Genomic DNA, 23,771 nt, shown 5'->3' on the forward strand with positions numbered 1-23,771 from the left:
GTGCATCAGTGTCACACTTTCACCTATCACTTTTACTGTTACTGGCAACACCAACAGTCCACTCAGATCTCTTATTTTGAAGGGCTCCAATGAAAGTCCCGTACTGCATCTTTGTCACAAGTCCATGAAGGAAGACAACGAAGTTCATCAACATTAATTGGATGTATGCTACACTTTCTAAAACGTACTATTAGGTTTTTTGCTGAGTTTTTTCCCAGCTATATCCATTAGTCTTCTAACAGGAATAGAAAGTGCTTCTTTTGCAAAACTGTGTCTTTAAAACCTTGCTTGCAGCTTTTCCACTCTACAAGGATCTGTTTCAAGGCTTCTTTCATGGGCCCAAAGAAAGCAATGTCCAAAAGCTGTGTAATGTGGGTACTGTTTGCCAGTAGACGAATGAATGAAATGTTACTCCCACCACAGAGCTCTAGAACATAGCTTGTCAAATGTGAGGACAGATTATCGCAGATTACAAGGGGGACTATGCCCAATATTGCACCTATTTCTATTTTTTGGTGTAATTTTGCTGTTATTACTTTTATTAAGTTGCTTTGTTAATTTCTTAGTGAGCTGGTTATTGCTGTCCCATATGCAAAATAATTAAGTGAATATCTCATCTAATAAATAATTCAGAAATAAAAAACCGCTTAGACAGTTTGGAAAAAAGTATTCCAAATGTGGCACCAGGTGTCATCCTAATATCGCCATGTGCAATATTAGAGATACTAGCTCTAACAGTTTTAAAATAAAATTAAGGAATGAAAATAAATTAACTCAACATTTTAGAATAATTTTATATTAAATACATGTACAATTACAGTTCTGTCACACAATTTTACATAGGAAAATGCCATACACTACATACAAGGTGATGATAATTAAAGTTAAACTTTCAAAACTCTTTAGAAATAATACCACTGGTAAGAATGATGTCAAATTGCAATGGATTATTATCGGAGAAGAGGGAAAGAGGATGGTAGAAGAAAAAAAAAATAGTGTGAAAATTGATCAGTAGATGGCGCTATATGTATCAGAATACGTAAATGAAAACGCCTGTCATGTGCACGACCCATTGAAGTTGGTGTAAACATGCTGGGTACATGGCTTTTCCTCCTTTTGAGTCTGTGATGTAAATCATGACTGTCTTAATGCAGGATCACGCTTTGCTTGTAAAGCTGTATTACAAGAATGATGACTGTGAACACGTCACTCGGCAGAAGTTCTGGACAATGAAGGGTTTGAAAAAAGGCGTTGGTCTGATGACTGCCATGAGTCTGAAGAAAATGATCCGGAAGTTCGAAAATATTTTGGTGTGGTGATGTACAAACGTGTAGTGCATGGAGAATTGCGTGAACATTGGACATACCCATGAGCAGGGAGTGTAAAATCTGTGCACGAGTTGCTTCCTGTTGACCTGCCAGCTCAAGAGACCTTTGCTTTAGAATTTCTTGCTCACATGGAAGTGGACTATGATTGGCTGTGGAAGATTTTGTGGACAGACGAAACCCATTTCCATATGACAGGATATGTCAATACACACAATTGTCGAAAATGGGCAACGGAAAAATCTAAACACACATCAACCAGTACCACTTCATCCTGAAAAGGTCACTGTGTGGTGTGAGTTTATGGCATCACTTATCATAGGGCCGTATTTCTTGAAGAGACAGGTGCTTCCAGTCCTGTTATCTGTACCGTCACTGGTAAGCCTTATTAGTGTCTTTTGTGCAACCACGTTATTCCAGTTCTCCAACAGCATGGATGCCTGGATGGGCTCATTTTTATGTGAGATGGCACACGTTCGCACATGGCAAATCCAGCTAAGCAGCTGCTGAAGTGACATATAGGAAATGCTAGAATTGTCAGCAGCCATTTCCCTACAGCCTGGTAGTCCAGATCAGCTGATCTTAATCCGTGTGACTTCTGGCTGTTGGGCTATCTGAAAGATGTTGTGTTCAGTGTTCCGATTGCAAACTTAGCTGCATTGAAAGAGCACATTGCGCAACACATTCTGAACGTGACCCTGGAAACACTTTGATCAGTTGTGGAACATGCTGTTCCTCAATTTCAACTTGTTGTAGAAAGTGGTGGATAGCATATTGAATATGTTTTGCACCAGTCACACGAAAATTAATAATCCAATTTGATTTTGATTGATGCTTTTTATGCAGTTTCTGGCCTCAGGACAATTAAAAACCGATTTTTCCCATCCAATGTGATATGAATTTGGCATGGTGGGTGGACTTACGTAACTAACAGTATCACCCCAATACACCATTGCACACTGAATAGTACAGTTTGTTTAATGTCAAACATACGCCTTAAGCATTGTTGTATGATTCATTTGTCATTTGTAGTCGACCACTATCAAATTATGGTGCTTACAGTGCCATCTATTGCTACATTTTGTAACTATTTATTTTTCGTCTGCCATAAGTTTTCTGCCTTTTTCGATAATATTCCGTTGCAATTTGACATCATTCTGACCAGTGGTATTATTTCTACAGCGGTTTGAAGGTTTAATTATAATCACCCTGTACATTATACAAAGTCAAAGTTAGAATTTATTCTTCGAAACAGAAATCACAAATAAAGGTTTTATAGTCAGTAGCTCCAGAACCTTGTTCATGACACCACATTTAGTACAAGTTACGCATTTTTCTCCGGGCCTGTCAGTCAAATAAAGCTGGTTACAGAAAAGACACTCGCAATCATTTCCACTGCTTTTGTCATTTGTAGACACTGTTAATGGTTTATCAGGATCTTCATCTGATTTTGAGGATGTCTCCAGTATTGGATTATGTAGGACATTCCTTTTCTTAATTTCAATAGTTTTCTTCTGACGCATGATTTTTTTCCTTTTCATGTTTTACAGTGAGTTGATTATTTTGTTTGATCTATCAGCAAAAATAGCTTTTGCAACATTTTTGTATCTTTTTTGGAAATGTCTTTACTGAGCTTCATTTTATATGGTGTACTTGTCAGAACAGTTGGTTCTCCTCTTTCCTTTGAATAAACAGTTTGGTGTTTCAGTTGTGGCAAGGGGCTTATATCTGTCAGAAAAAAAGCTGTGGTCATTTTCAGATGGTGAGGAAGTTTCACACCTGGCGTGTCCTCAAACAGTGGGTGTACCACTCTTGTTTACAGGTGGTTGGGAGCCACTAGGTCCAGGCTGGGGCTCAAGTGGTTCCTGTGTGATGTGACTTGTTTCAGCTGGATATCCGGGTTTCCCCCCCCCCCCCCCCCCCCAATGATGGACAGTCTTTCGGGTCATCCTGTTGACTGGTGGACATAGTAGAGTCAGCCACTGACAAGTCATGGTCTTGGAAAATGCTGCTGTTCAGTGGATACAGCCCAGTTATTCCAAAACCATGTTCTGCTGTAGCTACTGTGCTTGACTTTCTGTAAATTCTGCAAACAGCTTTGCAATCTGGGAATGACTCATCACTCTACCTATATTATTTTTCAACCAGTTTTCAGTTTCCTGTGCATAGTAAGTTTTCAGGGGAAACATGAATGCTCTGTCAAGAGGTTGCATCTTATGAGAACAGTGACATTGTAAACTCACTATGTGTACACCATTTTCCCTAGTTGACTCAAGTAAAGTTTATTGTGTGTGAATAGCGGCCATCACAGGGTCTTCCTTGGTAGGTTTCACACTTTCTAAAAACTGATCTTAAGACCATTTAAAGAAACTTTCACATTCTATCCATCCTGGTTCGTGGTAGACAGCCATGCTTCCATTCGGTGCCCCATGTAATAGCTCTGGCTTTTGATTATTTTGTGGAAATGGAAATAAAGGAGGTATAAAGTGACCTGTAGCACTCATGCAAGTAACAACCGTTACTAACAATCCTCTCTCAGCTGAGGGTACAGAGCCAACTTGGCTTTTACCATTCAATGCAATAACTTTCATTGTTGTATCCTGTAGAACTGTCAGACCAGTCTCATCACAATTGTAAAGTCTCTTAGGGTCAAAATTTATCCTTTCTAGAAGGGGTTCATTAGTGTCAAAACACTGCTGAACATTTTCCCTGCTAAATCCTTTAATATGTGTCATTGATGTTTGTTGAGGTTTTTTAAACTTATCTCTGGGTGTCACCACATAAATGAGTGGAGCCATTTCCAGCCAGCAATAGTTGTCTCTTTAGTAAAAGGGGTTCACAAAGAATTTTTTCTACCAAATCAGAAGCCATCTTCTTTATATCTTTTGCAGTTAAACCATAAAATCTGGCCTCCATGTCCAGGCAGTATTTGACAAGGGACAGCTCAAGCTCAGTGTTGAGCACAGATTTTCTTCCAGGTTTAACTGAGACTAACTTATTTAAATCAGTATCTCCAGAATTAACTTTGTCTTTCAAAGTTGATTTTGGAATGTCAAATTGCTTCGATGCACGTCCCAGGCCCATATCTCTATTCCTAACAGCAATGATAGCTCTTTTCATATTTTCCTCAGTCCACTGCTTTCTCCTTTTAGGTGGCATCTGCAACAATATGTTATAGCTTGTTGCAAGTACAGATAGAGCAATGAAATGTTAGAAACAGTATACATAAAAAAGTGAGCATATTATCACACAGTGCGATATTAGAATGACAGTAGAGCTGCGATGTTAGGAGAAGACCAGCATTCCATTATGGCTAACTATACTTCCCAAACTAACAATACAAATGACAATATGCTGATGTCTTGTTAAGCTACATTATTCCGCGGATCTGTTTTATGCTGCACTGTTTAAAAAATAGCTTACCTCTTAAAAGATTGATTACTGTGCTTTTGAAATGTCAAAAACATTTGCTATGCACAAAACTTTTGAAAAATTACACAAACTGAACGCTGCTGCACATCCAACCAAAGATAACACTGTACTGAACTGTTGCTGTTACACACCTGATGAACCTAATCCAGCTAGGTGGCAGCACCTACTTTGTTATTTAGAAGGGTGCGATATTAGGCTGAGGTGCGATAATAGGCAGAGTTCCCCTACCTTCTTTCCTTCCAGCTTTTTTAATCTCGGTAGCTTCAACTAGGTGAACCACTTACTAAATGTATTACAGTCAAATCATCGAATAGAGGTATGTGAGTAAAGACATCCAATGGACCCATTTTGCGTCCATGTAGACCATAAATGTACCGATTTGTAAACAACAAATGGAGGCAAAATTTCTCCCTCAGCATTGCCAGCAAACATTACAGATATGCTGCTCCTGGAGGAGTTACAAATGTTTTCTGAATATTTTGAACCTCTTTATAATAACATCCTCTTTTTTTTTTTTTTTTCTTCCTCCTCCCAGGATCGTCAGTGAGATTGATTTCACTGAACTTCCATATACTGCTTGCGGGTCCACCTTTCAGTTCAGCATGCAAATATTCAACATGTTCTCTGGGAACACCCTCATCAACAGCAGCTCTAGTCCTTCTAATGTCGGTTGCAAAGCATACAGGAAGTTCCGAGCCCCATTTGGTGGAACTCAAGAGCCATTCATGGCCTGGACAATTGCCTTTCAATCTAGAAACTATATGTTCCTGCCTGGAGAGGTGTGACTTCACAATCATTCAGAGTACCATCGGAGTGACAGGAAACCCAAATTCACTCAATTGCAAAATATATTTTACAAACGGTGCTTCTCCATTAGTAAAAATCTGAAGAAATCTGGACGTAAATTAATGTTTACTTTTGACCTCTGTTTATTAATTATGCTGTTCTTGGGATATTAGAAAGTTTTTCAGCTTTCCTCTGTAATATAGCCTTCCTCTAATGGCTCATAGACATTTCTCCAGAGTTCTTGGGCTGTAATCACAGTATTGCCTTCTTCCAAAAATTCTCTTATACTTCCGTGTCACTTTCAACTATCTGCAAGAGATTACAATCATTGTTCACTGCCAGGAGCATACTACAGTGGTAAACTAATTCTGAAATGTTTGTAGGTATGTAAGAAGTGCATCCTGGGAATATGTTTCTCCACTTCTATTGTGGTGCAATGTTTCTCCAAAGTAAGAAGTTCCATAACCTACAAACAATGTTCCATGAAATGAAAAACTAAGATGCTTTTCAGCAACTAGATTTTCTCAGTAATTAACTGACCTTCACAGCGACGCATTAACCATGTCAAAAAGAGATTTTTCCAGCTTGATTTTTTGTGCACTTCACCATGCCTTTACTTAAATGCTTGTGAAAAATTCAAAATGGTGTATAGTGGAATAGGCAAGCAGGATTGTCAACCTAAAAGTGCTATCTTAAAAAAATACTTTGTACACTATCACTGGCCAAACGTACACAATAATTGTTTTTGCCTAGCAGGGCATTGAGCATTACTTGCAGGCTTTGGTAGTCCTTGTCATACTCTAGCTCTAGCGGTGGTGGAGCACTGTTTTCATGCTGTGCTTCCTCCTTGCAGTCAGCGAGGGTGTTTAACTGGTTAGCTGTGTTCCCTGGCATTGCCAATGCCGGAGCTGGTTTTGCAATCTTTTTTCGGCTGCACATAACCGTCCTTATCGGCGACATTGGGAGAACACCCCTTGGGATGGCTGCGTTGTTTTGTGGACTGGTGGGGCTCGTTACTGCTCTTCTTTTTAAATAATGTGTGTTCTTTGTTTTCCTCTTTGTTGGTGTTTATGCATTTCCACGATATCACAACACCACATTTGTTGTTAGCCCCGTCCTGCTCCATTGGCTCTGTTGACGACATGCTTCTTCAGAGCACTGGGTTGACTGCAGGTCTTCTCTGAAGACAGTTTGGTTCACTGCAGGCTCAAGCTTGTCACCAGAAAGCATGGTCCTGTCTTCAAGTAGGCCTAACATAACACTATAAAAAATGTGATGGTTGGTGCCGTTTGTGTCACGTCTTTGGGAGAGCACCATCAAGAAAACACGAGTGTACAACTAATGTGCTACACAGCCCTCCAGAAGCATTCAGGAACATGGCCCTGTCCGCGTGTTCACCTTTGAATGATACAGGATGCTCTGCGCGTGCGTCCGACTCTGCTGGCATCCCTGAGTCGAATCTCTGCTTGCAGCTAAACGATGACGCCCCCTTTACTAATAGGACCTTCATGTTATCCTTTTATGTGAAGTACCAACGCTTTGGGTTTTATCTTTAGTTATCTAGAAATAGCTAGTTCCTGTGGTTTTGGATGTTTAATGATGTCTTGACAGTTTGAGATTGCGCACAGCCTTCTCACCATGTGTGGTGGAACTCCTAGTTTGCAGGTTTCATGAAATTTACAATGTATCAATATATGTATGCTTTCCCTTCCATAATTTGATTAATTTGTGGACTTCTTAGTCAGTGTTGCTGGCAAAGATGGTGTGGCCAGCACTCTTCTTGTCTGCCGAGTTTGCGTATCTTGAAATTCTGTGAAGCTTCGGCAGTGTTGTAGAAATTGCCTGGGATCTCCTCAATGCGCGTGCGAAGTGTCAAGACGTCCGCTATTTCGTGAAGTTGTCCGCTCGAGAAATCCCGCGGAAGATGTAGCGACCATTTCAGTGCTTTGTTTTGCATCATTTGTTGTCCCTGGAGATTTGTGGGTGCAGGTTTCCCCAGACGATGGCAGCATAGTCCAGCACTGGTTGAATGAGTGTTTTGAATAAGATCACGCTTAGGTCTTCCAGTAAGGAAGAGTTCGGATTTAGGATGGGGATAGCATACTCATCCTGCCCAGCGCCTTCTTCATTTTCCAACCCCATGTTAGTCTTCTTTCAAGCCTGATGCACAGGTACTTGGCAGTTGCTACAAGGAAGTCCCTGTAGTGATATTTTTTGGAGGTCAGCTGTACATTTCTATGCAACATGAGGATGGCCTGCAATTTGGAGGCATTGTACGCTAGCCACCACTTCACCACCCAGCCGTTGATAGCAGGAGTTTGCAACCTCCATTGTAGCAGTTGTGCCTGCATGCTGCGATAGTAAACTACCACATCGACTGTGTACAGGGCGAGTTGCACTCGATCTGTGCACGAAAGATCGGTGGTGTACAATGAGTATAACACTGGACCCAGTACCGAACCTTGCGATATTCTGACGAGTATTCCGTGTTCTGTGGAAATTCCACAGTCTGCTCATATGTGAAACGTACGACCTGCAAGGCAGCTCTGCAGGAACTTCATGTGTGGCGCAGGAATCCTCAGTGTAAACAATTTATTAAGGATACCTTTGTGCCAAACTGAATCAGATGCAAGAGATGTGTCAAACGGAAACACACCAAAATACTCACATAGATCCAGGGCACTGTGTAAGGTGTAAGGATATGCATGCAAACTCCGGAGGCAGTGGCCTCACATAGCAGCAATCTCCCGTCGACATGCGTCCTCATACACATAGGAAATGTTCAGCGTCCATGGACCACGGCTGCAGTATGTGAGCTGTAGGGAGTGTGACTGAGTAGATGTATGCCAAATGGTCAGTGAAGGCTGTCGACCACACTTCTGAGTCCCTCGTCGCAGCACGTCATCCCCATGAAGGAGACGCTACGTGTTATGTAGCGCCAGATCTTGCACAAGAGCCTGTAGTGCTGGGCATGTAGAGTAGTGCGCTGTTTGGTCTGCTGGATCTAAGAAGCTATTAAAATCGCTGCCTATGATGTAGTGTTCCGTATTCCCCTTTAGCAGTGGAGCAATTCCGTTGGAATAAAAGGTGACCCTTTCTCTGCGACGAGATGACCCGGAGGACGCGTAAACACTGGCAATGTGGACTGTTCCCAGCGTGATGGCAACACCTTGTGCAGATGGCAGGTACATAACTTCCTATGCCTCGATGCCGTAGCGTAACAGGATGGCAGTTCTGCCAGCACCGTTGCTTGATAGGATGCTATTCATCTCAGTTGCAGCTCTGGATGGACTTCTTGAAGGAGGGTGATATCCAGGTCCGCCGCCAGGAGCATATCATGGAACATGCGCATTTTGATGACCGAGCGTATGCCATTAACGTTCACTGTGCCCACACTGTAGGATTGGTACATCTAAATGTGGAGCAAGTAGACGCAAATGGCAGCCACTCGGTGATAATGGGGCCATTTGGTTACTCTTTCTTTGCGACAGGTATCTTTAATGCAGCCCTTCTACGAGTGTTAGGCTCTCCCCGTGTGGGAGACTAGAGTGACTTGAGGAGAGAAAAGCACCGGCAGGTGGTTGGAATTTAACTCGTGCACTACCTCAGTTGTCATATAGTGCAATATTCCTTTCGCAATAGCAACATTGAGGATGTCAGGACAACCATGCTGCATGCTTGCCTTTGAGGTCACCAGCGATGAAGTATTTCCCAGGCATGCAAAGCATCGTTCGGGCATCATCAAGATCTAGCACTCTTCTGGGGCTGTGATAGACAGATACGAATGTGATGGGTCCCGCTTGTGGTGTAAATTGTTATGTGGTACATGAAGCTTATCCAAAGACAAAGGTTGAGCTTCATGAAGACTCTAGCAAGAGACCTAGTTGAACCTCATATGAAGTGTAGAATTTCTATTGGACGCTTGCCACGAGAGTTGAGTGACACCATCAGAAGAATACTTAATTTACAAGATGAGCCTCAGACACCGAAAGAAGAATTCGGAAATCGCAAAATGTGTACCTTTTGCCATCCTCGTTTGAAGAGGAAAACAAGATATTAGTGTCAACAGTGTGGTGTTCCGAATTGTTTGGAATGTTCCAGGAAGGTCTGTGTGAAGTGTTTGCAGGTGTAAATTGACTTAAGGTTGATTCAGTGGCTCATGAGAACACACATTTAGTTTTTTACTTGTAATTTTAGAAGTAAAATGTGGCAACGTTTCTCCATTCATGGACTGAAATATTCGCTCTACATCACAAAGATGAATCGTAAACTGAAAGTTGACTTTGCACCCAATTTATCGTAAGTCAAGTTGGATTTTTCCACCTAGTTATATTGCCAATTTGTAATATAATCCCTCTGATGATAATCTGTGTGTGAGTAGAGAGCTATGTGCTATTATTTTCATAACTCATAAAATAAAAATATACTCCAAATTTCGCTTTGTTTTAATTGTCGAAGTGTTTCCCAGCTAGCACTCAAGCTTATTTCAAGGTGGATATTGAGTTTACGTTCAGTTGAAAATTCAAGATTGAAAAATCAACCTGTTACACAGCTTGTTTCAAGGTGGGTATTGAGTTCAGGTTCAGTTGAAAATTCAAGATTGAAAAATCAACCTGTTACACAGTTTACATCAAGCCGTAAAAATTTAGCTTGAATTAAAATAATTTTCCCAAGCTTGAAATAAACTGTAATTTCCCTGGAAGGCTGTACAGCAGATGCGCGCGCAGCATAGCTTCCATAGACGTCCACGGGAAGCGCCACAAACGTTTATAAGCCGTGACGTAAGGGTGTTGTGTGTGACGTCATGACGGCGCGGAGTTTGGTTTGAGTGTGGCTAGTCTCCAGTTCTGTTCTATCTTATTTTATTTACTTTTCTGAGCCTTGCTATGTTTACGGCCATTTTACCTTTGTGACGTGCGTTAATGGTTGTGGTTCGTTGACAAGTTTGTTTTATACTAGAAAACAGTTCGGTACGTTAATGTTACAAATGTTAAATATTACGTAACGTAATTAATTAGGTTCAATAAATTCAGATTAATATTTATATAGCTTAAAACAAGCTGTAAATACCAGGCTGTATTCCACGTGTGTAGATACAGCTGGAGCCAAGCTTGATAAGTCAAGCTGGAAATATAGCTTGAACTCTGCCAACTTTGATGTTTATTTCAAGCTAGAATCCAGCTAACAGGCTTGAATATTCCAGCTTTGATCAAGTTTATATACTTGAACTTTACAGATGGAAACAAGTTTGAAACCGGCTTACTGTGCTATCTGGGTTAAAATACTGCATTAAAAAAAAAAATCAAATTTCTACACAGACACCACCTCTAAGAAGTGTAATGAATGATAAGAAGTCAAGAAACTATATCTATTCAGCAAAATTCTGGTTTGATATATAAAATACAAAAATGCGGTCTGTGAGACATCTCCATAGTAATTGTGTTCTTGTGAATGACCATAGTAGTTAAGGGTTAACATTTATCATTCCTTTAAAATCGTATAACAACTTCAATTAAACACAGTTCAATCACTCATTCTGCACACTTATTTCATAATTATGGTACTTTTACACTGCAAATCCTATACGAGCTGTCTTGAATCTTAACGATTCTCTCTCAAGAGCCTTGATGTGGATAGATACGTACAGCAGCCAGTAATTAGAGTCAGAACTGCATCTGAAAAATCACAAGGGTTGTTAAACATTTTTGCTGTCACTAATTACAAGCAATGTATTTGACAGAGTAGTATTACTAATATTTGCTGTAATGAAAGCCAGTCAATGGGAAATGTTTCACATTTGCAAGAACTATCTCATTTAAGTAATTAAGTTCGTCGAAACACTTAGAAACTAACCTCTCGCCTGACGAAGACAGTGTAAAGACGCAGTGGCAATCTCTCCAGATCTGTTGACAATGATATTTTTAATTATCGCTTTACTGAGTGAAATGTAGTTCGGGTACCGGTGAAATGTAGTTCGGGTACATGTGAACATAGCAATACGTCAGAATTCGTTTTTTAAACACGAACTATTACGGTACTGTATGGCTACTTACGTATTAATTACCCTATTAATATTTTCACAATTGTTTCTTTGATACAAAAGTAAAGCCAACGGAAGAACAAATGTAAAACATACTTGCTAATGACAGTTTTGTGGAGATGCAATTTTCTATGTGAAGAAGTGTAACTTTTTCATACGGTGATAAGTCGCAGAAATGGATGAATAAATAAATAAATAAATCGCAAAAGTAGCAAAATAGCAGTGGTAGAATGCGGAGGGATACAAGATCTGGATTCCTTTACTGCGACAAATCACTATCAGAGTTAAGAAAAACAGATACGGAAAAGTAGCATTCACAGAAATCACTGATATCGGAAAATCGCAGTTTAGCCCATCTGTGAACCGACAGCGTCGTTTCGCTGCTACGCGACCGCAGGAAGCCAGCCAATGAGGACTATATATGAGCAGACAGCGTGTGCAACGTTGCTCCATTGCACAACTAAAGCGCGGGTGCCTGAACACGCAGAACCGGTGCTGTCGTTCGCTTTGAATGATTAGAAGTCTAGTTCGCAGTTTTCGTTTTGGATGTTTATTCGCTTGTATTTCATTTCAAACAATTTCCAGTGCGGTGAGTGGTACAAACCCAAAACCTGAAGTGAAACGGAGAAACAAAGCGTGCTTCATAGCCAGGCCCGCGAACTCATGTGGTCGGTGAGGCAGTATTTTGAAAAAGAGAAGGCAAAAGTTCAGCACACATATCTTGATGGTCGGGATTGAAAGAGAACTGGAGCGGCATTGAAAGTACCGGTAAGCAAAAATGCTGTTGCGATGACAGGAAAAGTTCTTTGTTTACGCTGCCGACGACAACGAAAATAGTATTGCAGCAGTGTTTGTATTGTTGCTGCTTGTGACGTAGTTGGATAGAGCGTGCGGACTCACGTGCTCGCTGTCGAAATGACACACAGCCTGTAGCAAACTGCCTTTGGGGTTTGAAATCAGTTTTGTTGTGTCCTGGCCCCTGATTTGTGTAGCTGTATCTGATTCGCCCATTTGTTGAGTCTGAAACAGTCAATTTGCTCAGTGAAACAGGTTATGAAATTTCTGTCGATTTGGACTAAATAATTGTTAAAATTACCTCATGTCGCTTTAGATATGCCTCACTAGGGAAGTTTCTGGGTTTATTCGAAGATGTCATATACCAATTTCTTCATTAAGTGATTGGCTAGACGAAAGTGTTTTTGGTACGTATTTTTGAATAGTTTAATCAGTTTGCCTGAAATAGCAACTAAATATGATGCGTACTTAAGCTTTCGTCAATAGTATAGCCGTTTTGTTTTTTATTGTAAGTGATACAAAAATGCATCTGAGATTCTTGATAATCACAGCTGTGTGCTGTGGACTTTATTAATTTGTGTCCCATAGTAGTAGTACTCATGGATGTGAATACAGATAAATTGTTTGCATGTATGTTTGTGGTTAGTAGAAAACGTACTGCTTCTGAAATATCCTAATGTTGATAAATAGTCGTCCCGTTTCTTCTTCCTGAATGGTAATGGGTGATAATACTCTCCAGTCAAATGTTTTTTATTCCCAGTCTTTGATCACAATATCTATTGTTTTGACGATTGATATTGTGATCAAAGACTGGAATGAAAAACATTTGACAGTATTGGATCACTGTTCATATTCCCGACTATGTCGCAGCTGGTGAGAATCTCCAGTGTTATCCTTTAGTAAAATAAGGAGAGTGCTCATCTTGTGGTAAAAGTATTGGACACTCCTTGCGTTTTTCGCAGTTCATTTGTGATATATGTATATAATAGGCACCAAAGTACATGGGGCCCTGTAAATTATCTAAAAGACTTTTTCTGTATTTCGGTTACAGTTCTATTTTTTATGACGAAGAGTGCATTTAAATATGGTGCTAACGTAAACATTAAGCTGCGCTACTGGCAAGTCTGTTGAACCACAACTTTTATTTGAGAATCATAGCCGTTGGTTTCGCCAACTCTTAACCAAATAATTATCTTACACCCTAACCTAGACCTCGGGTAACATTAGAGATCAGTCCGTAACCCAAACAAACTTTGAAACGGGAGAGAAATGTTAAACTGAAGCCCATTGCTTCCATTATATTCACAAATATTTTTTACAAACCCACGTAAGTGTGTTAACATTTTCGCTGCTTGACAATAATTACTGAACTTCTGTAGTTGCCCCCCGCCCCCTACCTATGCACACATGTGGCCATCTGAGCTGCACTTGCAAAACTGCTTACACAACCTGCATCTACATACAGGGTGATTCATGTAGGTATGCAAATGTGTTATTCTGCAAGTAAAACCAAAGTAAAACGTCCATATAAACATAGGTCCCCAAATGTATAGTTACGGAGTTACAGCTAATGAAAGATTTTGCCTGAAATTTAGCAACTTCACTAATATGAAGCCATTGCAAAATCATACGAGGTTAAAGTAAAGCATGATTTCTATTTATTTTGTTGTTACTTATCTGGTAAATTTAATAAAACCTGCCCCAGATGTATATCTGCAGTAGTTTTCCTCCAGAACATCCAGATAAGCAAAGAAGTAATTCTGTAAAATTTTTAATTAATGAACTACTTGGCCCAATTTGTTTTTTAAATTCCAGACAATTGTACAAAGTTTTCAGCAGAAGTTGTAGAGAATTTAATTTTGGGAAGATGATGGTAATAACATTAACTGACACTGTATGAATGTGCCATATAATCTGCTTTTATTAAGGATACAGAGTACAATATTATGTAGAAATCAACACTTATTTTTTTAGGCACTGTTTATAATGTATATGTTTTACAAATTTTTTTGTTGATAACAGGTGATGCAGCACACTTTCTAAACAAATCAGAAGTATTTTGAATATTTTTGAACTTGCTTAGGGGTCTTAAAGAAATTACAAATCAATTGGTGCAACTTTTTTTCCAAAATACTTCCTCAAATTGAGGTACTATTTAATTCAGTATTACACATTTGAAGGAGACTAAATTTTTACCAGACGTATATGACATGATGGCTGAGGTACTAGAGCTATTTAATTCCACCTATTATGTATATTACAAGGATAAAAAAGTCACATCTTATATCTTAATTTTTATATTTTTTTACTAGTAAAAATGTTATTTTTTCTATAATTTAGTTGCTTCTGCAATAAAGCTTAAGTTTACTACATACCTATAGACTATTGCAAACTACAGAAAAAAATTAGAGCAATGCTTTATAAGCTTTAGGAAATATTTGTACCTGAATTGTGAAAAATACAACTTGCGGGAAATTGCGAATGAACGCATGAGTCCAATTCAACTGTGCCTCAGAACATTCCTGAAGCACAGTCTTCATCCTGCAGCATTTCTTCATCTTCAAGCTTCGTAGTGGCATTCCTTTTAGCACTTCTTGCTTCTTTGGTAATTTGAAGAGTGAATCTTTCAGCTTCATGCACCCATTCTGTCACACAAAAGCAATTGATCTCCCATATTAGAGAAATGTTTTATGCCTAAATTCCTCAGGACTTTGAAACATATCATTGCATCTAGTACGCCAACTTTTAACGTATTTAGTCCTACAAAAACATTCTTGGGTAATCTTTCCATATGCAATGGCTGAAACATTCATTTGCATTCTGAGTGCCTCCATGAAGACACTTACTAAGCAAAACAGAGGCGCTCAGGTCTCTAAAAATTGGTTTTATTTAATTCATAATAGGCTCAGGAAGAGAATGCTTACGATGGTACATGTGACCATTTTCTTGTGCTTTATGATAACCACACAAAGAATCTGCTCATTCACGGCAAAATCTGTGAACAGGTTGGTCATCTGTGGACAACTTACGAAAGTAGGTGGCCTGTACAGGTTTTCTCATTGCTGTAACATCATTCAGAGGTGCAGTTTGTCTAATGGCCAGTCCATAATAACTCTGAAGGTGGTCTATTTCAGTTTCCATCAATCTGCCTTGGCCACACAGATTTTCCATCAGACAGCAACTTTCTGTTCATTTCTCTTCATAGCTTCCTCAATCTAGCACCCATCCTCTTTTGCACATGTCCACAAAACTCTAGTTTTGTTACCAAGCAGCCTTTTTTCTCTTCCCTATTGCACACATTGCATACACTAACTTTAAATTCACATCATATGAATTATGCGCAATGTTCGAAGCCATTTTCGAGGTACATTTCTTGCAGGATCTACACAGAACAACTAACTTTGGCGCTAAACCCTTCCTGCTACTTAGTTGTTCAGTTATTTCACTTCAGCCTACACCATCACATTGTTTACATTTCGCCACTTCCTTTATCAAAGAAGATAAGATGCCCACATCAACAACAAATCCACTACAAACAGCATCATTGTCAACCCAAAAATTTGAATCACTGGGATGCATGCCATGTGGTATTTGCTTCCTGAAGAACTGATACATAGGTTACTTTCAACAGTTTGGCTTGCTTTGTTTGTGAAGTGGTTACCACGGAATTTCCTTTTATTGAATTTCTTGATGTGAGCCATAGTTTGTATTTATTGCACATGAAGGATATGTACTTCCACAAATAAATGTAGCACTTGGGCAACAAACATTGACTAACACATGAACAAACTGCTTCAGTGAAACAAAAGTAAATACTAGCAAAGATAATCATTTACTGGCACTACAAACCTGCACTGCTACCAACATATACAATGTATCATACGTATGATCACTGGAAACAAAAAGTTCACAGTTCTTTTTTAAATAATACTGGTTTCTGTAACAGAAATAAAATGGGCGTGGCAGCATATATGAATGTAACATTAAAATTTACCTAAAAACAAAGATGATGTGACTTACCAAATGAAAGTGCTGGCAGGTCGACAGACACACAAACGAACACAAACATACACACAAAATTCAAGCTTTCGCAACAAATTGTTGCCTCATCAGGAAAGAGGGAAGGAGAGGGAAAGACGAAAGGATGTGGGTTTTAAGCAACAGTACCTCCATTACGACAGCTGCCACCCATTCCACATCAAACGGTCCCTTCCCTACAGCCTAGGTCTTCGTGGCAAACGAATCTGCTCCAGTCCGGAATCCCTGAAGCATTACACCAACAACCTGACAACAGCTTTCGCATCCCGCAACTACCCTCCCGACCTGGTACAGAAGCAAATAAACAGAGCCACTTCCTCATCCTCTCAAACCCAGAACCTCCCACAGAAGAACCACAAAAGTGCCCCACTTGTGACAGGATACTTTCCGGGACTGGATCAGATTCTGAATGTGGCTCTCCAGCAGGGATACGACTTCCTCAAATCCTGCCCTGAAATGAGATCCATCCTTCATGAAATCCTCCCCACTCCACCAAGAGTGTCTTTCCGCCGTCCACCTAACCTTCGTAACCTCTTAGTACATCCCTATGAAATCCCCAAACCACCTTCCCTACCCTCTGGCTCCTACCCTTGTAACCGCCCTCGGTGTAAAACCTGTCCCATGCACCCTCCCACCACCACCTACTCCAGTCCTGTAACCCGGAAGGTGTACACAATCAAAGGCAGAGCCACGTGTGAAAGCACCCACGTGATCTACCAACTGACCTGCCTACACTGTGATGCATTCTATGTGGGAATGACCAGCAACAAACTGTCCATTCGCATGAATGGACACAGGCAGACAGTGTTTGTTGGTAATGAGGATCACCCTGTGGCTAAACATGCCTTGGTGCACAACCAGCACATCTTGGCGCAGTGTTACACCGTCCGGGTTATCTGGATACTTCCTACTAACACCAACCTATCCGAACTCCGGAGATGGGAACTTGCTCTTCAATATATCCTCTCTTCCCGTTATCCACCAGGCCTCAATCTCCGCTAATTTCAAATTTCCGCCACTCATACCTCACCTGTCATTCATTAACATCTTTGCCTCTGCACTTCTGCCTCGACTGACATCTCTGCCCAAACTCTTTGTCTTTAAATATGTCTGCTTGTGTCTGTATATGTGTGGATGGATATGTGTGTGTGTGTGCGAGTGTATACCCGTCCTTTTTTCCCCCTAAGGTAAGTCTTTCCGCTCCCGGGACTGGAATGACTCCTTACCCTCTCCCTTAAAACCCACATCCTTTCGTCTTTCCCTCTCCTTCCCTCTTTCCTGATGAGGCAACAATTTGTTGCGAAAGCTTGAATTTTGTGTGTATGTTTGTGTTCGTTTGTGTGTCTGTCGACCTGCCAGCACTTTCATTTGGTAAGTCACATCATCTTTGTTTTTAGGTATATTTTTCCTTCATGGAATGTTTCCTTCTATTATAACATTAAAATTTTGTATATACAGGGCTATTACAAATGATTGAAGCGATTTCATAAATTCAATGTAGTTTCATTCATTGACATATGGTCACAACACACTACAGATATGTAGAAAAACTCATAAAGTTTTGTTCGGCTGAAGCTGCAGTTCAGGTTTCTGCCACCAGAGAATTCGAGAGCGCAGTGAGACAATGTGGCGACAGGAGCTGAGAAAGCGTATGTCGTGCTTGAAATGCACTCACATCACTCAGTCATAACAGTGCAACAACACTTCAGGACGAAGTTCAACAAAGATCCACCAACTGCTAACTCCATTCGGCGATGGTATGCGCAGTTTAAAGCTTCTGGATGCCTCTGTAAGGGGAAATCAACAGGTCGGCCTGCAGTGAGCGAAGAAACGGTTGAACGCGTGCGGGCAAGTTTCACGCGTAGCCCGCGGAAAATTGGCTCATGCCAGAACTGGAGACCGACAGCGCCGACTTCATCGTCAACAGGATGGTGCTCCACCGCACTTCCATCATGATGTTCGGCATTTCTTAAACAGGAGATTGGAAAACCGATGGATTGGTCGTGGTGGAGATCATGATCAGCAATTCATGTCATGGCCTCCACGCTCTCCCGACTTAACCTCATGCGATTTCTTTCTGTGGGGTTATGTGAAAGATTCAGTGTTTAAACCACCTCTACCAAGAAACATGTCAGAACTGCGAGCTCGCATCAACGATGCTTTCGAACTCATTGATGGGGACATGCTGCGCCGAGTGTGGGAGGAACTTGATTATCGGCTTGATGTCTGCCAAATCACTAAAGGGGCACATATCGAACATTTGTGAATGCCTAAAAAAAACTTTTTGAGTTTTTGTATGTGTGTGCAAAGCATTGTGAAAATATCTCAAATAATAAAGTTATTGTAGAGCTGTGAAATCGCTTCAATCATTTGTAATAACCCTGTATATGTCATTTTTCATTTTAAACCTTATAATGTATATATCAATGTAATCAGGAAAGACTATAGAATTTAACAAAGTCATAAAAAATTTAGATGTTTTACACCATTTAAAAGTATCCTGTATCCTTGATACCATAGCACATGTGACTTGATGTTAAACTGGCAAAAACAAAAGTTAGTGTTAAGGAATTTGAACAGTGTACATACAAATTCACAATGATGTAAATTTACTTGTATACTAATCTTTGCTGCTCAGGATGTTCTGGAAAACTACTGCACATACATGTCTGGGACATGTTTTATTAGATTCACCACACCAATAACAACAAAATAAATGGAAATTGTACTTTACTTAAACCTCATACAGTTTTTCAATGGCTTCATGTTTGTGAAGTTGCCAAATTTTATTCAAAATCTTTTATTAGCCGTAACTCCATGACTAAACATTCACGGGCCTACATTTATATGAATTTTTTTCTTTATTTTTACATGTAGAATGACATATTAAAATATATCTAAAAAGAAAGATGATGAGACTTACCAAACAAAAGCGCTGGCAGGTCGATAGACACACAAACATACACACAAAATTCTAGCTTTCGCGACCAACGGTTGCCTCGTCAGGACAGAGGGAAGGAGAGGGAAAAACAAAAGGATTTGGGTTTTAAGGGAGAGGGTAAGGAGTCATTCCAATCCCGAGAGCGGAAAGACTTACCTTAGGGGGAAAAAAGGACAAGTATACACTCGCGCACACACACACATATCCATCCACATATACACAGACACAAGCAGACATTTGTAAAGGCAAAGAGTTTGGGCAGAGATGTCAGTCGGGGCGGAAGTACAGAGGCAAAGATGAAAGGCAGGTGAGGTATGAGCGGTGGCAAATTGAAATTAGAAATTAGCGGAGATTGAGGCCTGGCGGATAGCGAGAAGAGAGGATATGCTGAAGGGCAAGTTCCCATCTCCGGAGTTCTGACAGGTTGGTGTTAGTGGGAAGTATCCAGATAACCCGGACGGTGTAACACTGTGCCAAGATGTGCTGGCAGTGCACCAAGGCATGTTTAGCCACAGGGTGATCCTCATTACCAACAAACACTGTCTGCTTGTGTCCATTCATGCGAATGGACAATTTGTTGCTGGTCATTCCCACATATCGCATTCGGGAGGACGACGGTTCAATCCCGTCTCCGGCCATCCTGATTTAGGTTTTCCGTGATTTCCCTAAATCGCTTCAGGCAAATGCCGGGATGGTTCCTTTGAAAGGGCACGGCCGTTTTCCTTCCCCATCCTTCCCTAATCCGAGCTTGCGCTCCGTCTCTAATGACCTCGTTGTCGACGGGACGTTAAACACTAATATCCTCCTCCTCCTCCATTCCCACATAGAACGCTTCACAGTGTAGGCAGGTCAGTTGGTAAATCACGTGGGTGCTTTCACACGTGGCTCTGCCTTTTGATCGTGTACACCTTCCTGGTTACAGGACTGGAATAGGTGGTGGTGGGAGAGTGCATGGGACAGGTTTTACACTGGGGGCGGTTACAGGGGTAGGAGCCAGAGGGTAGGGAAGGTGGTTTGGGGATTTCATAGGGATGAACTAAGAGGTTACGAAGGTTAGGTGGACGGCAGAAAGACACTCTTGGTGGAGTGGGGAGGATTTCATGAAGGATGGATCTCATTTCAGGGCAGGATTTGAGGAAGTCATATCCCTGCTGGAGAGCCACATTCAGAATCTGATCCAGTCCCGGAAAGTATCCTGTCACAAGTGGGGCACTTTTGTGGTTCTTCTGTGGAAGGTTCCGGGTTTGAGGAGATGAGGAAGTGGCTCTGGTTATTTGCTTCTGTACCAGGTCGGGAGGGTAGTTACGGGATGCAAAAGCTGTTTTCAGGTTGTTGGTGTAATGGTTCAAGGATTCCGGACTGGAGCACATTCGTTTGCCACGAAGACCTAGGCTGTAGGGAAGGGACCGTTTGATGTGGAATGGGTGGCAGCTGTCATAATGGAAGTACTGTTGCTTGTTGGTGGGTTTGATGTGGACGGACATCTGAAGCTGGCCATTGGACAGGTGGAGGTCAACGTCAAGGAAAGTGGCATGGGATTTAGAGTAGGACGAGGTGAATCTGATGGAACCAAAGGAGTTGAGGTTGGAGAGGAAATTCTGGAGTTCTTCTTCACTGTGAGTCCAGATCATGAAAATGTCATCAATAAATCTGTACCAAACTTTGGGTTGGCAGGCCTGGGTAACCAAGAAGGCTTCCTCTAAGCGACCCATGAATAGGTTGGCGTACGAGGGGGCCATCCTGGTACCCATGGCTATTCCCTTTAATTGTTGGTATGTCTGGCCTTCAAAAGTGAAGAAGTTGTGGGTCAGGATGAAGCTGGCTAATGTAATGAGGAAACAGGTTTTAGGTAGGGCGGCAGGTGATCGGCGTGAAAGGAAGTGCTCCATCGCAGCGAGGCCCTGGACATGCGGAATATTTGTGTATAAGGAAGTGGCATCAATGGTTACAAGGATGGTTTCCGGGGGTTGATGCCACTTCCTTATACACAAATATTCCGCATGTACAGGGCCTCGCTGTGATGGAGCACTTCCTTTCACGCCGATCACCTGCCGCCCTACCTAAAACCTCTTTCCTCATTACCTTAGCCAGCTTCATCCTTACCCACAACTTCTTCACTTTTGAAGGCCAGACATACCAACAATTAAAGGGAACAGCCATGGGTACCAGGATGGCCCCCTCGTACGCCAACCTATTCATGGGTCGCTTAGAGGAAGCCTTCTTGGTTACCCAGGCCTGCCAACCCAAAGTTTGGTACAGATTTATTGATGACATTTTCATGATCTGGACTCACAGTGAAGAAGAACTCCAGAATTTCCTCTCCAACCTCAACTCCTTTGGTTCCATCAGATTCACCTCGTCCTACTCTAAATCCCATGCCACTTTCCTTGACGTTGACCTCCACCTGTCCAATGGCCAGCTTCACACGTCCGTCCACATCAAACCCACCAACAAGCAACAGTACCTCCATTATGACAGCTGCCACCCATTCCACATCAAACAGTCCCTTCCCTACAGCCTAGGTCTTCGTGGCAAACGAATCTGCTCCAGTCCGGAATCCTTGAACCATTACACCAGCAACTTGAAAACAGCTTTCGCATCTCGTAACTACCCTCCCGACCTGGTACAGAAACAAATAACCAGAGCCATTTCCTCATCTCCTCAAACCCGGAACCTCCCACAGAAGAACCCCAAAAGTGCCCCACTTGTGACAGGATACTTTCTGGGACTGGATCAGATTCTGAATGTGGCTCTCCAGCAGGGATATGACTTCCTCAAATCCTGCCCTGAAATGAGATCCATCCTTCATGAAATCCTCCCCACTCCACCAAGAGTGTCTTTCCGCCGTCCACCTAACCTTCGTAACCTCTTAGTTCATCCCTATGAAATCCCCAAACCACCTTCCCTACCATCTGGCTCCTACCCCTGTAACCGCCCCCGGTGTAAAACCTGTCCCATGCACCCTCCCACCACCACCTATTCCAGTCCTGTAACCAGGAAGGTGTACACGATCAAAGGCAGAGCCACGTGTGAAAGCACCCACGTGATTTACCAACTGACCTGCCTACACTGTGAAGCGTTCTATGTGGGAATGACCAGCAACAAATTGTCCATTCGCATGAATGGACACAAGCAGACAGTGTTTGTTGGTAATGAGGATCACCCTGTGGCTAAACATGCCTTGGTGCACGGCCAGCACATCTTGGCACAGTGTTACACCGTCCGGGTTATCTGGATACTTCCCACTAACACCAACCTGTCAGAACTCCGGAGATGGGAACTTGCCCTTCAGCATATCCTCTCTTCTCGCTATCCGCCAGGCCTCAATCTCCGCTAATTTCTAATTTCAATTTGCCGCCGCTCATACCTCACCTGTCTTTCATCTTTGCCTCTGTACTTCCGCCCCGACTGACATCTCTGCCCAAACTCTTTGCCTTTACAAATGTCTGCTTGTGTTTGTGTATATGCGGATGGATGTGTGTGTGTGTGTGTGTGTGTGTGTGTGTGTGTGTGTGTGTGTGTGTACCTGTCCTTTTTTCCCCCTAAGGTAAGTCTTTCCGCTCCCGGGATTGGAATGACCCCTTACCCTCTCCCTTAAAACCCAAATCCTTTTGTCTTTCCCTCTCCTTCCCTCTTTCCTGACGAGGCTACCGTTGGTTGCGAAAGCTAGAAATTTGTGTGTATGTTTGTGTTTGTTTGTGTTTCTATCGACATGCCAGTGCTTTTGTTTGATAAGTCTCATCATCTTTCTTTTTAGATATATTTTTCCCACGTGGAATGTTTCCCTCTATTATAGACATATTAAAATATTTGGATATCTTCGTGAATCAACCAGTATATACTCTGCAAGCCACTACGTGATGCGTGAACCAATACTGGTCATTTTCTTTCTTGTTCCACTCGCAAATAATGAGAGAAAGGCTGTCTATATACCTTTGTATGAGTTCTAATTTCTCTTATCTTCATGGTTTTTACCAAAGTGTGTTATTAGCAGTAGAATCATTTTGCAGTCAGCTTTAAATGCCAGTGTCTAAGTTTTCCTAATCGTGTTACATAAAAAGAACGCCATTTTCTCTCAAGGAATTCCCATTTGAGTTCATGAAGCATTTCTGTAATACTTGGGTGTCGATTGTACCTGTTGCTACCAAATCTGGCAGCGCAGTTCAAAATTGCTTCCATGTCTCACTGAAATAGTACTTAATGGGGTTCCCAGACACGTGAACAGCACTCAAAAATGGGTCACACTAGTATTTTCTACAGTCTCTTTTACACATGAACCACACTTCCGTAGAATTCTACCAATAAGCCAGAGTTGATCAGTTCACTTCCATACTACTGTCTTTATGCATTTGATCCCTTTCATTTCTCCTTTCAACATTACACCTAGATATTTAACTAACATGACCATGTCAAG

This window comes from Schistocerca cancellata, chromosome 9 (genome assembly GCF_023864275.1).
Source record: "Schistocerca cancellata isolate TAMUIC-IGC-003103 chromosome 9, iqSchCanc2.1, whole genome shotgun sequence".
Lineage (NCBI taxonomy): Eukaryota > Metazoa > Arthropoda > Insecta > Orthoptera > Acrididae > Schistocerca > Schistocerca cancellata.